Here is a 15,938-nt window from a genome sequence, read left to right as displayed (position 1 = left end):
TGCCATGGTGCCCTATCATTAACTGAGGGGTCTGTGGATCCCAGTTTGGGAACCCTTCATCTAGAGTTTCATAGATCTGCAACAATGCTTAGTGGCTTTTGAACTCAATCAACCTGGTTAATGGATTTAAATATTTCAGAAGGAAGGAGAGAGGTAAAAGAGGTGAGGGACAGGCTTTGTTAACCAGGGATATTACCACAGCTGTAGAAAGGGAGGACATCATGGAATGATCAAATACTAAGTCACTGTGAATGGAAGTCAGAAGCAGGAAAGGAACAAACGGTCTATTGGGAGTATTCTATAGCAGGAGTTGATCAGGAGGCAGATTTCGGAAAGATGCAAAAATAAGTTTGCTGTTATGGGTAATTTTGGCTTCCCTTATATTGATTGGCACTCCTTAGTGTAAAGGGATTAGACAAAACAGAATTTATTTGGTGCGTCCAGGAAGGATTCCTTTCACCATATGACTATACGAGAGGTGATTGATAAGTTCATGGCCTAAGGTAGAAGGAGTTAATTTTAGAAAACCTAGCACATTTATTTTTCATCATAGTCCCCTCCTACATGTACACACTTAGTCCAGCGGTCGTGGAGCATATGGATCCCTTCTTTGTAGAAGTGGTCCACAGCAGGGGTGATTGATAAGTTTGTAGCCTAAGGTAGAAGGAGATGAGTTATTAACTTCAAACTTTTTGCATTTTTACTCAAAGAGTTGAACTGCACGTGCATGTAACGAGAGCTGTATAACTCACCTCAAGAGACAAAAGACGTGGAACATCTACATACAGTAATAGAAGAAATGAAGCATACCAAAGGTTCAGTCAGGGCTGTAGAGAGTTGTAAGCTAGCCAAAAGGAGCTTAAAAAGGGACTTAGGAGAGCTAGAAGGGGACATGATAAGATCTTGGAGAGTCAGATTAAGGAAAACCCCAAGGCATTTTACATGTACCTGAAGAACAGGAGGGTGACTAGAGTGAGGGTAGGACCAATCAGGGATAAAAGAGGAAACATTTGCCTGGAGAGATGAGCTAGGGATTGTCCCTAATGAATGCTTTGCTTTCGTATTCACCAGTGAGAGGGATTTTGATGAATGTGGGGACAGAATAGAATAGGTTAATATGCAAGCCCATGTCAATCTTAAGAAAGTGGATTGCTGAAACATTTGGATAAATAAGTCACTGGGACCTGAAGGGATATACCCCAGGTTATTATGGGAAATGAAGGAAGAGATTACAGTGCCTTTGACAATGATCTTTGCATCTCCACTGGCCACAGGAGTAGTACCAGAAGCATGAAGGTTGGCAGATATTATTCCTTTGTTTAAGAAAGGTAATAGGAATAATTCTAGGAATTATAGACTAGTGAGCAAACTAGTAGGCAAACTATTGGAGGGGATTAACAGAGACAGGATTTCTAAGTTTTTGTGGAGGCATAGTCTTATTAGAGATAACATGGTTTTATGAGGGGCATGTTATGCCTCATGAACCTGACTGAATTCTTTGAGCAAGTGACGAAACAAATTGATGAAGACAGAGCAGAGGAAGTGGTGTATATAGATTTTAGTAAGAAGTTTGACAAAATTCTGGATGGTAGGCACCTTCAGAAAGTCGAGAGGCATAGGATCTAGGAAAACTTGGTTGCATTCAGAACTGACTTGCTCATGGAAGGCAAGGGGTAGATGGAACATATTCTGCCTAGAGTTCAGTGACCAGTGGTGTTCCACATGTACAGTATCTGTTCTGGGACCCATCCTCTTTCTGACTTTTATAAATAATTTTGGTGACGAAATTGAAGGGTGGTTTAGTAAGTTTGCAGATAACACAAAGGTTGGTGGTGTTGTGGATAGAGTATAAGGTTGTTGTAGGTTTCAATGGGAATTTGCTGGGTTGAAAAGTAGCAGTGTACAGTGATAAACTTTGAAAGGTTAAAGGTAAGGCAGAGTAAAGGGTTAATGGCGTGATTCTTGGCAATGTGGCGGAGCAGAGGAGTCTTGAGGTCCACATCAGGAAGCCATCAGTTTGAAGGTGCTGGAGCCTCAGGACGAACACCACCAGTTTCAGGATCAGCAATTAGTCCTCAACTATCAAGCTCTTGAACCAGTGGGGATGACTTCACCCAACTTCACTTGTCTCATTACAGAACTGTTCCCAAAAACTGTAGACTCACTTTCAAGGACTCTTCCTCTCATGTCCTTGATATTTATTGCTTGCTTGCTTGCTTATTTATTTATCTATCTATTTATTTATTTATTTATTTATTTATTTATGAATTTGCACAGTGTTGTCTTTTGCACATTCGTTATTTGTCCATTCCGTTGGGTACAATCCTTCTTTGATTCTATTACGTTTCTTGGATTTACTGAGTATGCCTGCAAGAAAATGAATCTGAGAATGTATATGGTGACTTATATGTACTAGGATAATAATTTACTATAGATCTTTTGAGCTTTGAACATCAGTAAATTCCTCAAATTGCAGAGCAAGTTCATAGTGTTATTAAGAAGGCGTATTGTAAGGTGGCCTTCATTAATCTGGGGGTGGGGAGGAATTGAGATCAAGACCTGTGATGTAGTGCTGCACTCTGTAGAACTCTGGTTAGACCACACTTGGAGTATTTTGTTCAGTTATGGTTGCCTCATTAGGAAGGATGTGGAATCCTTAGAGAGGATGCAGAGGAGATTTACCAGGACACGGCCTGAATTAGAGATCATGTTTTATGAGGGAAGAGTGAGTTAAGGCTTTCTTGAAGGTTAAGCGAAGGAGGATGAGAGATGATTAGACAGAGGTATATCATACAATAGGAGGTATAGATAGTGTGGACAGCTAGTCTGTTTTTAGTAAGGTGGAAATGGCTAATGTGAGCTGACATCATTTGAAGGTGATTGGAGTAAAGTATAAGGGGCATGTCAGAAGTAGGGTTTGTACACAGAGGGATATGCACATGGAATGCACTGTGAGGGTTAGTGGTAGACGCTTTAGGGACACTTAAGAAAGAAAAATCGTGGATGAAAGAAAAATGGAGAGCTATGTTGGAGTGAAAAATTAGATTGATCTTGGAGTATGTTAAAAGGTTGGTATGTGGGCCACATATCCTGTATTATGCTGTAGTGATATATGTTTTAAAGGGCCATAGTTCAGGAAGTCACCCGGGTAGGTGTGGATGAGTTTGGCCAAAGGGCCTGTTTCTGTGCTGTGTAAAAGTATAAGTCTATACTAAAAATAGCGCAGCTTAGAGAGCTACAGAGACATGGTATGAAAATAAAGTTATTTGCAGAGAGCTAAAACCTCTGCCTACTTTCAAGTTACTTTCAAAGGCATAGAATATATTAATTTCAGGCAATGTACTGCACCATTTATAGACAGGAATTAAGTGCTGTATATGCTGGAGTTAAAAAGATTAAGAGGTGACTTGATGAAACTTACTAACTTGAGGAGCCTTAGATGTGGAGAGGACGTTCCTTCATCCAGGACAATGTAGATCTAGGGGTCCTGGTTTAAGAATAAGGGATTGTCTGCAGAAGTAAGGTAACTTTTTTTTTCTCAGAAGGTTGCAAGTTTAGGATTTCTTTTCCTTAAGGGGTGGTGGAACATTTGTAAAGCAGACATTGATTCTTGATAAATGGAGGAGTGAAAGGTTATGGTGGGTAGAAGAGAATATTCAGTTGAAATTACATTAAGTTCAGTCATGATCTTATTGAATGGCAGAGCATGTTTAAGAGACTGAATGGCCTTTTCCTGCTTCTAATTTGTACTAGAGGAAATCTGAGGCAAAAAAATGGAGATAATATAGTTTGCAAGTATTTATCATGTATAGATCAGCATGTTAATTGAAAGTTGGGAAATAGCTCTTCCAGAAATTGTAGGTCATAACCTTAATAGGTGTTCTTTAAGAAAATTCTATGGTGACTGTTTTAAATACAAACATAAAGACCATTGAACATGAGGAATTCATTCTGAGGTATATTTAGATTAAATTATCCTTTTAATTGAGTTTCATCAAGTCCTTAGCACATCATTAAACACTGTAAACAAGTTAAGCATTGTAGAATCCTCTGAGTCCACTGCTTGCACCCTGATGTAGCTGAATCTCTCTAAATCTAAATCTCTCAATCTGTTTACAGAAATCATCATTGTAAACCACTTTATGTTCAAGCATCAGAATCATTTTTAGGTTGTATGCACTGTTCACCTGGATGTAAAATTCCATTCCACAGGATGGAAACAAAATCTTTCAGAGCTGATATGATTGTGACGATAGTTCACAAAATACAGAATTTGTAATTTGGAAGCAGCTCCACCAAGACACATTGATTTTTATCATTTGCATGGCCATTTGATGTATGAATGATCGATTACATAAAAGCAGAAAATACTGGAGAATTGTACCAGGTCAGAGAGTATCTGTGGAGGGAGAAACAGAGTGAAAGTTTCTCTCTGATGAAGAATCATTGTCATTCTCTACAGGTATGGCCCGACTTGCTGAATATTTTCATATTTTCTGCTTTTGTTTTGTACTTCTAATTTCTGCAGCTTTTATTTTTCAAAGGATGGACGACCTTTATTCTAATTTTTCTTTTTGTGTTTCTCTTCCATATATAAAGCAGTTCAGGCATTCATTCACCTCCAAGATATGATTGTAACTGGTAATATTACCAGTACTGGCTAACTGGCTATCTGGCTACCATTATTGGCCTCCTCACATCTAATGCTTCCGGACAATTCACATAAAATATTATTTTCATCTCTAATTAATCTGGTTTCCTATAATTCCGATTAAATCATGAATTAACATGCTATCGTATATGCTGGCAAATAGATATACAAGGCGATGTATCTGACTGTAGCTCCAATACAGGCAAGGACTCACAGTGTATCCATGCATAGAAATCACAAAGTAAGATTTGGCTTAATTAGTTGCTTTCATCATCTCATATTTGGGGATTCTAAATTATCAGAGTTCTTTAGCTGTATAAGTAGCACTTATGAAGTCAGTGCCCGAGATAGCAAGAGAATGCAGAAAATTGTGAACACAGCCTAGCCTATCACACAAATTATCATCCCTTCCATTAACTCAGTTTATACTTCCTACTGCTTTGGGAAAATCAAGGACACCCCCTCCACAGCTGTTCTCTCTTATTCCCTCTCCCATTAAGCAGAAAATAAAACGCCTGAAAATATATATGACCAGACTTGGTTCACTGTTATCAGACTCTTGAATGGGCCTCATCTGCTAAAAGTAAATTCTTGATCTTCCAATTAACCTCTTCATGGCCTTGCACTTTATTCGACTACTTGCACTGTATTTTCTCAGTAGCAATGACCCTATTTATTTTGCCTTCTCTTTTTCATTTTTAGGAACATTATGTACAATTATATATGCCAATGATCTGACCTGACGGCATGCAAACTGAAAAGTTGACAAACATGTGAGTGTGTGTGGGAGGAAAGCACTAGGGGTATAAAATTATCTGAAATTGGAATATGAGTTGCCTATACAATTGGGTTGAGAATTGTACAAGTGGAACATGAGATTTTCTCCCAATTTGTGTTTAGCCTAGCCACAACACAGGAGAAGGCTAAGGGCGAAAGGCCGGTGTGGGAATGAGAAGGAGAATTAAAGTGACAGACAATGGAAAGGTTGAGATGGCTGTTGCAAGTACAACACAATGACTCTGCCGCATAATACCCTCCCCATTTGGTTCCATCTCTCACCTACCAGCCTGTACTACACCACCACCAAGTACTGTTACATACCAACAATCTTTCATCTTCTTTCTCAAATCTGGAGCAGGGTCTCAGCATGAAAGGTTGCCTCCATGGATGCTGCCTGACCTGCTGGGTTTTTTCAAAGTTGAGTTTTTGTTCTAGATTTGAGTGTCTGCAGTTTCTTTTGTCTTCAGACAACAAAACATTGACTGGTAATTTAAAAAAAAACTAAAAGCAAAAAAAAAAAATAAAGCCCCTACACTGATAACTTATCAAAATTTTAATACAAATGACCAGTACTGTATAAGGCAGTATGTGGCTCAAATGTACAGTCAATTAAAATGCACAGTGATAACAAATGCAAGCCTCCAAAAACTGAAGCAACAGGAATCCTGCAGATGCTGGAAATTCAAGCAACACACACATCAAAGTTGCTGGTGAACGCAGCAGGCCAGGCAGCATCATCTGTAGGAAGAGGTGCAGTCGACGTTTCAGGCCGAGACCCTTCGTCAGAACTAACTGAAGGAAGAGTGAGTAAGGGATTTGAAAGTTGGAGGGGGAGGGGGAGGTCCAAAATGATAGGAGAAGGTAGGAGGGGGAGGGATAGAGCCAAGAGCTGGACAGGTGATAGGCAAAAGGGATACGAGAGGATCATAGGACAGGAGGTCTGGGAAGAAAGACAAGGCGGGGGGAGGGAACCAGAGGATGGGCAAGGGGTATATTCAGAGGAACAGGGGGAGAAAAAGGAGAGTGAGAGAAAGAATGTGTGTAAAAAAATAAGTAACAGATGGGGTACGAGGGGGAGGTGGGGCATTAGCGGAAGTTAGAGAAGTCGATGTTCATGCCATCAGGTTGGAGGCTACCCAGACGGAATATAAGGTGTTGTTCCTCCAACCTGAGTGTGACTTCATCTTTACGGTAGAGGAGGCTGTGGATAGACATGTCAGAATGGGAATGGGATGTGGAATTAAAATGTGTTGCCACTGGGAGATCCTGCCTTCTCTGGCGGACAGAGCGTAGGTGTTCAGCAAAGCGGTCTCCCAGTCTGCGTCGGGTCTCGCCAATATATAAAAGGCCACATCGGGAGCAGCGGACGCAGTATATCACCCCAGTCGACTCACAGGTGAAGTGTTGCCTCACCTGGAAGGACTGTTTGGGGCCCTGAATGGTGGTAAGGGAGGAAGTGTAAGGGCATGTGTAGCACTTGTTCTGCTTACACGGATAAGTAAGTGTCAAGAGCTGGACAGGTGATTGGCAAAAGGGATACGAGAGGATCATAGGACAGGAGGTCTGGGAAGAAAGACCTTTTATATATTGGCGAGACCCGACGCAGACTTGGAGACCGCTTTGCTGAACACCTACGCTCTGTCCGCCAGAGAAGGCAGGATCAGAACAAGTGTCAGGAGGGAGATCAGTGGGGAGGGATGGGGGGGACGAATGGACAAGGGAGTCGCGTAGGGAGCGAACCCTGCGGAATGCAGAGAGAGGGGGGGAGGGAAAGATGTGCTTAGTGGTGGGATCCCGTTGGAGATGGTGGAAGTTACGGAGAATAATATGTTGGACCCGGAGGCTGGTGGGGTGGTAGGTGAGGACCAGGGGAACCCTATTCCTAGTGGGGTGGCGGGAGGATGGAGTGAGAGCAGATGTACGTGAAATGGGGGAGATGCGTTTAAGAGCAGAGTTGATAGTGGAGGAAGGGAAGCCCCTTTCTTTAAAAAAGAAAGACATCTCCCTCGTCCTAGAATGAATAGCCTTATCCTGAGAGCAGATGCGGTGGAGACGGAGGAATTGCGAGAAGGGGATGGCGTTTTCATCTCTCATCTCTCACTGCTCCCCATCTGTAATTTCTTCGGCTCTTCAACTTTTCGACTACACTTTGACTCAGACTCGCTATCACAGCCATATATCCTTTCTTGGAACGTGCCTCCATCGCCAACTTACTCCAGTTGGCTTTAGGATTCACTTCCGAGCCTCTCAATTTGGACCTTCTGAGGATCCTAGGTACTCACATTTTATTGACTCTGCCTCTCGCCGCTTCTCCCGTCAAGCTCTGAAGGCGACTTTCTCCACCATGAGGAGGTACTTGGTGTCCCTATCCCAGACCCTTTCTTCGGGGCACTTTCTTCGCCGTCTGTAATGGTCCTACCCGTTATTTCATCCTCAGTCGGATTCACGCCTGCAATCGCCGTTTTTTTGACTTTGTCATGTTAGGCAAAGATCATAAAATCCTACATCTACGGACTCCAGAGCCTGCTGGCCACGAAACTAGCAGGCATGAACTTCAGATTGCCTCTGCCATTGATCTCACCGGCTCCAACACCTCAGGGCATATTCAAAACCCGGACTCCAGCAACGACCATGGACACCTTCACAGCGATTGCGCAACCACCAACTGCGACTCCAGCCTTGAACTCCAGGCAGGGTCTTTATGTGCTGCTATTGTGACTCCCGTCTCCCCTTCTCCCACCACCACTCTGCAACCCCATCTCCCTCAGATCCCACCGTCAGCTCCTGGGTCCTCAGAGGCTCCATCTTCCTCCCACCCCAACCCTCCCCTCTCCACTGACACCCCCAGCCTCCCCACCCCACCTCTGATCCCAGCTCTCATCCGTGCCGGGTCTTTACCATCCCCTCCGACCTTCAACTGTCGGAGGCAGAACGCTCGGTCCTCAGTAAGGGCCTCACCTTTGTCCCCCTTCGCCCACACCTCAGCGAGTTCCGTGTTCGCCATGATGCGGAACTTTTCTTCCGCCGTCTCCGTCTCCGAGCCTACTTCTTCGGCAAGGACTCTTCCACCCCCACCGATGACCCCTTCGCCCGTCTTCAACCCTCCTCTTCTTCATGGACACCCTGCTCTGGTCTTCTGCCTGCTCTGGATCTCTTTATCGCTAATTGCCGACAGGACATCAACCGTCTTGACTTCACCACACCTTGTCCCCATTCCAACCTCACTCCTTCGGAACGCTCTGCTCTCCATTCCCTCCGCACTAATTCTAACCTTATTATTAAACCCGCCGATAAGGGGGGTGCTGTTGTAGTCTGGCATACTCACTTCTACCTTGCCGAGGCACAGCGACAACTCGCGGATACCTCCTCTTATTTACCCCTCGATCGTGACCCCACTAAGGAGCACCAGGCCATTGTCTCCCACACTATCACTGACTTTATCCGCTCAGGGGATCTCCCATCCACTGCTACCAACCTTATAGTTCCCACACCTCGCACTTCCCGTTTCTACCTCCTACCCAAGATCCACAAACCTGCCTGTCCTGGCCGACCTATTGTCTCAGCTTGTTCCTGCCCCACCGAACTCGTTTCTGCATACCTCGACACGGTTTTATCCCCACTTGTTCAATCCCTTCCTACCTATGTTCGTGACACTTCTCACACTCTTAAACTCTTTGATGATTTTAAGTTCACTGGCCCCCACTGCTTTATTTTCACCATGAATGTCCAGTCCCTATATACTTCCATCCCCCATCAGGAAGGTCTCAAAGCTCTACGCTTCTTTTTGGATTCCAGACCTAATCAGTTCCCCTCTACCACCACTCTGCTCCTTCTAGTGGAATTAGTCCTTACTCTTAATAATTTCTCCTTTGGCTCCTCCCACTTCCTCCAAACTAAAGGTGTAGCTATGGGCACCCGTATGGGTCCTAGCTATGCCTACCTTTTTGTTGGCTTTGTGGAACAATCTATGTTCTGTGCCTATTCTGGTATCTGTCCCCCACTTTTCCTTCGCTACATCGACGACTGCATTGGCGCTGCTTCCTGCACGCATGCAGAGCTCGTTGACTTTATTAACTTTGCCTCCAATTTTCACCCTGCCCTCAAGTTTACCTGGTCCATTTCCGACACCTCCCTCCCCTTTCTAGATCTTTCTGTCTCTGTCTCTGGAGACAGCTTATCCACTGATGTCTACTATAAGCCTACTGACTCTCACAGCTATCTGGACTATTCCTCTTCTTACCCTGTCTCTTGCAAAAATACCATCCCCTTGCAATTCCTCAGTCTCCGCCGCATCTGCTCTCAGGATGAGGCTTTTCATTCTAGGACAAGGGAGATGTCTTCCTTTTTTAAAGAAAGGGGCTTCCCTTCCTCCACTGTCAACTCTGCTCTTAACCGCATCTCCCCCATTTCACATACATCTGCTTTCACTCCATCCTCCCGCCACCCCACTAGGAATAGGGTTCCCCTGGTCCTCACCTACCACCCCACCGGCCTCCGGGTCCAACATATTATTCTCCGTAACTTCCGCCACCTCCAACGAGATCCCACCACTAAGCACATCTTTCCCTCCCCCCCTCTCTCTCTGCATTCCGCAGGGATCGCTCCCTACGCGACTCCCTTATCTATTCGTCCCCCCCCATCCCTCCCCACTGATCTCCCTCCTGGCACTTATCCGTGTAAGCGGAACAAGTGCTACACATGCCCTTACACTTCCTCCCTTACCACCATTCAGGGCCCCAAACAGTCTTTCCAGGTGAGGCAACACTTCACCTATGAGTCGGCTGGGGTGATATACTGCGTCCGGTGCTCCCGATGTGGCCTTCTATATATTGGCGAGACCCGACGCAGACTGGGAGACCGCTTTGCTGAACACCTACGCTCTGTCCGCCAGAGAAGGCAGGATCTCCCAGTGGCAACACATTTTAATTCCACATCCCATTCCCATTCTGACATGTCTATCCACGGCCTCCTCTACTGTAAAGATGAAGCCACACTCAGGTTGGAGGAACAACACCTTATATTCCGTCTGGGTAGCCTCCAACCTGATGGCATGAACATCGACTTCTCTAACTTCCGCTAATGCCCCACCTCCCCCTCGTACCCCATCTGTTACTTATTTTTTTACACACATTCTTTCTCTCACTCTCCTTTTTCTCCCCCTGTCCCTCTGAATATACCCCTTGCCCATCCTCTGGTTCCCTCCCCCCCCCTTGTCTTTCTTCCCGGACCTCCTGTCCCATGATCCTCTCGTATCCCCTTTTGCCTATCACCTGTCCAGCTCTTGGCTCCATCCCTCCCCCTCCTGTCTTCTCCTATCATTTTGGACCTCTCCCTCCCCCTCCAACTTTCAAATCCCTTACTCACTCTTCCTTCAGTTAGTCCTGATGAAGGGTCTCGGCCTGAAACGTCGACTGCACCTCTTCCTAGAGATGCTGCCTGGCCTGCTGCGTTCACCAGCAACTTTTATGTGTGTTGCTCCAAAAACTGAAGGTAGTTGAATTAAGTTTTTTTTAAATCATGAAGCTGCTAAGCCACTGAAACTATTCCTAAAGCAAGCTGAACAGGAAACAATCCTTATGCTCTGGTGGCCAATTATTTCTTTAGTGAAAACAGCTGCTTGACTGTGTGATTTTTTTTTAATACCGTCTGTTTTTATATTAAAAATAAGATCAAGTGCTTTCCTGGTGTATTTAACAAATAAACTCTTCTCATGCTTCCAGCTGGGTACAGGCATCGACTATAACCAATGTTTCGATAACAAATTCTGCCATCTTCTTCAGGGATGACGTCTGGGCACATTTAGTTTGGTGGTATTTATACCCCTGTATTCAGTTCATCCTGATTGGTTAGTTCTCATCCAATCAGGTTTCCACTCTCCTGCTTTGTTTACAATCGAGTTCCAGTTCTTTCTCAGACCGAGACCTATGGTGGTAGCGACGGGTTTCTCCTTGTTGTTAGGTTTCCCGGCTTTTCCTTCGGCCCTTTTAAGGGTCCGATTGATTTATTTTACCTTGTAACCATTCTATAGGAATATTATATGTAATTATCTTATTTCCTCAGGAAAATACTTTCAAGCTTTTCCTGATAGATGTGGGAGAGTTTGTCATCGAAACGTCGGTTATGATCGATACCTGTACCCAGCTGGAAGCCCAAGAAGAGTTTATTCCTCTGTTTTTATAGTTTGTCATAATGGATTTGAAATTGTATAGCATGAGAATTTATACAGTTTATATCTATTGCATCTCTTGGCTAGAATATTCTTCATATCATAATTATGCCTGCCCTTTTTTCTCCACTGACATTGATGTGATTGATGCCCTGGTAAATGTCATATATCCTTTAATCAAGATCAGTAAAACAGATGATGTTATCATATTCACAATGCTAATTGTGTGGCTTTAAGATGAATATGTAGCCCACCATGGTTCCTTCATTATGCTTTAAAAGCCTTAGAGCAAAATTAGAATATCAGAGTTCAAGTAATATAGATTGAGATAGGAAAAACAGACAATGGGGAAAAAGTATAGGAGGAAATGGCTCGCTTTTCATTTTGGATGGTGTGAATTATAGATGTCATCGGGATCCAGGTTGGGGCTCTGGCTCTTCACACTCCATATCAAAGATTGGGATAGGGGATGAAATGTAAAATATCCAGGTTTACTGATGATACAGAACTGCAGGCTCAGATGATCAGTGAAGTTATGGCAGACTAAGTAAAACATATAATGTCGTGAGGTCAAATATCTTTGTAGAAGGAATAGAACAGTGGAAGGACACTACAATGAACAAGCCCCTCTCATTAGTTGAGTCAGATATAATGATCTGTGAAGCTCTGACAGAATAAAGAGAGATAAACATATCATGAACATTTACAACTGATCTCAATTGATTGATTTTAGCCATTTCCTTGCCAGTTTTATAAGGAAGACTTATCAGTATATTATAATTTATAAGGAATGTGGCACTGCCTTCATTCACTTCATCTTGGCTGGTCAGTAACTCATACCTGATTATATCAGATTTGCAAGTTTGTCCTCCATTGTTTGTTTCTCTTTAGAGTAGGTTTAGTGAATGGGTGACATCAAGAAAGATGGAAATAAATGTAGAAAAATGTAAGGTTGTCTATTCTAGTGAACATTGGGCCCTTGTAAGAAAGCATCAGAAATACTGTTTTTAGGTCTATTCTCTCTATCAAAGGATGGATTTACCTGAATTGATTCCTAAAATGAAGATATGTGCTTTATTAGGAGAAATCAAGCATACTGCGACGATTTTTACCTGAGTTATAAAAAGTGAGAAGATATCTTATTGAAAACTGCTGTAAAGAATTATTACAAAGGTTTGGCTGTATAGAATTAAGTCAAGGGAAATTTCTTCATCTAGAAAGCAGTATTTAGGATCCTCTACCCAAGATGACTTTTGAGGCTCTGTATTTACAAGATAATAGTTTATTGATTCCCTTCATATCTAAATGTCTTTCAACCATTGTCTTGAATATAGCTGTGAGCAACACTGATCTGCTTGAAGTTGAGCAGGCAGGGGGGTCTAAATGATGCACTGCTTCTATTTCTATTTCTTAATTTGACTTCTTATGTGCAGCCGTTGGGAAACAGAATATGGATAAACCTTCTAACTGAGAATTAAGGGATTGAAATTAAATAACAGCCTTGTCAATAATGCTAATATCCCAAGACTGAATTAAAAATGTTTTTCTTCAACAAACTATCAGATGACTTTTTAATGGCAAGTTTATAAAATTTGCTGACATGTCAATTCACAATTCACAAATAATTTTACTGTCAGAATGGTAAAAGAAAATTAAAGAAAAATATGCATTTCATTATTTTGACCTGGTAATAAAGTTGCAGAAACCTGTCTTTTGAAGTGCAGCTAACCTACAAATACATGATTTCCCCATATGCAGAACTTACCTATAAATGTTGGTTTAAATGTAAGCCTGGTGGAACCATTCCTACTGACAGGAGAAAGGGCAAAGGCAGGTTACTGGTGCCTTAAAACCAGTCACTTCAGGCAGATGGGGTTGGCAGCTCATCTAGAAGAAGGAAAGTTCTGATCTCAAACCTCTGTTGCCTTGTGGCTACACTGACTCATGGGGAAGGCCTTGTGAGTATACCCTGAGGAAAATTCCAGAGCTGAGGTCCCTAATGCAGTGCAACATTGATTTCAATCCTGACTGGAAACTCGTGCTGGTGCCAAAGTGTACTGTTTCTTTGGATTCATCAGCTGTGTGGAAGGGGAGCCTGCTACATAGGCAGCAGCTTGCTCTCCAGGTCGTACTGCCCTGGCTTGCGTATCATGTAGAGAGCTGGGATGCAACATCCATAGCTGACCCCTGACCCATGGATGGCCTCAAATGTAAAGAATTAACTTACTTTGCATTGGATTGAAGACTTAATTGAAAGGCAGATTAGACAATCTAATGCTTTGTACTAACCTTGCCTCGTTACCCTACGTACAAGCAAGTGTGCAAGCAGTCCTGTTCAGAATCAGAATAAGAATGAGATTTATTTTTACTGACTTGTAGGATGTGTAATTTGTTGTTTTGTGGAAGCAATACAGTACAGACATAAAAAAAATATAAATTACAAAGTGCATTAGACAAGGTAGATTTTATGGGTTCATGGACCATTCAAAAATCTGATAGTGAATGGGACGAAGCTGTTACTGAATTATTTAGTGTAGGTTGTCAGGCTCCTGTACCCCTACCCTTATTTTAGTAACTAAAAGAGGGCATGACCCAGATAGTGAGAGTCTGCAGTGATGGATGCCACCTTTTTGTGGCACAGCCTATTGAAGATGTCCTTGCTGGTGAGGAGGGTTGTACCTCCTAGAGCCTCATATAATCCTGTGCATTGGAGACACCATGCCAGGCTGTGAAGCAACCAGTTAGAATGTTCTCCACTGTACATTTTTAGAAATTTTGACGAGCCTTTGGTGATATACCAAATTTCCTCAAACTCCTAATGAAGTAGAACCGTGGGTGTGCCTTCTTCATTACTGCATGAAGAAGGCATGGACTGTACTGATAAACTCTGATGTTTAGTCATTCATTGCTGTAGAAGTACTCTAAATATTTCCATTCATTTAATTTTGCAATTGAGAATTAATCTGCAAAAAACTCCATGAGAAAAAAATACTTATAATCTAATTAGAAGAAAGCTCTTAACTCCGAGTGGAGTCATTGGGACGTCGTCATGACGGCGTTTTTTTTTAGCAGGCTTTCTTATTTTTATGAGGCCGAGTTGCTAGCTCGATGTTCAACCCAGCACAGATGGAAAGCGTGCAAGGGAGCCAGCTGGATTCGAACTCCGGAGCCTTTGCTCTGAAGTCCGGTGCTGATGCCACTACGCCACCAGCCGGCCTGTAATCTAATTACCAATATTTATTTATCTAAATAAAACAGAACTGTAGCATAAAATATTAATATCTACTAAAATCTGTTAGAATTTGATATCTTCACCACCCTTTGCGACTTCTACTGTATGAAGATATCATTTAAGGTGTTTACGTGACACCTTGTCGATATTTAAGTGTCATTCTGGGGTCAACATAGTCAATGACGGTAGAAGTGTACTGGCAATATCACCATCCCTCAACCCCCTCCCCACTCCCTATAGGGATTGTTCTCTATGCACCTTCCTCATATACTCATCCATTTCCTCTGATCTCCTTCCTGGTATTTATCCCTGTAACAAGTGCTACACTTGCCTTACACCTCATCCTTCACCACCATTAGGACCCTAAGCAGTCCTTCAAGATGAGATGACACTTCTCCTGTGAACCTGTTGAGATCACCTACTGTATTTGGTGCTCCCGATGTGGCCTCTCCTACACCGAGGAGACCTGAAGTAGATTGCCATGTTGAGCACCTTTGGTTTGTTCGACACAAAAGATGGGATTTCCTGGTAGCCACTCATTTCAATTCGAGTACCATGATCAGGCCACTCTCAGGTTGGAGGCATAACACCTCATACTCCATCCGGGAAGCCACCAACCTGATAGCTTTCTCTAAGTTCTGGTCATTTCTACCCCCTCCCCCTTCTATCATTTTCCATTGCCAATTCTCAAAGTTTAAAATAAATTTATTATGGAAGTACATGTATGTCACTATATCAAACTCTGAGACTTGTTTTCTTGCAGGCAACCCAACAGAAACATATAACCATATAACAATTACAGCACGGAAACAGGCCATCTCGGCCCTTCTAGTCCGTGTCCAGCTCTTACTCTTACCTAGTCTCACTGACCTGCACTCGGCCCATAACTCTCCATTCTTTTCCTGTCCATATATCTATCCAATTTAACTTTAAACGACAACATCGAACCTGCCTCAACCACTTCTGCTGGAAGCTCATTCCACACAGCTACCACTCTCTGAGTAAAGAAGTTCCCCCTCATGTTACCCCTAAACTTTTGCCCCCAACCCTCAACTCATGTCCTTTTGTTTGAATCTCCCCCATTCTTAATGGAAAAAGCCTATCCATGT

This window comes from Mobula birostris, chromosome 3 (genome assembly GCF_030028105.1).
Source record: "Mobula birostris isolate sMobBir1 chromosome 3, sMobBir1.hap1, whole genome shotgun sequence".
In the NCBI taxonomy this organism is placed as follows: domain Eukaryota; kingdom Metazoa; phylum Chordata; class Chondrichthyes; order Myliobatiformes; family Myliobatidae; genus Mobula; species Mobula birostris.
This window is presented reverse-complemented; position numbering follows the sequence as displayed.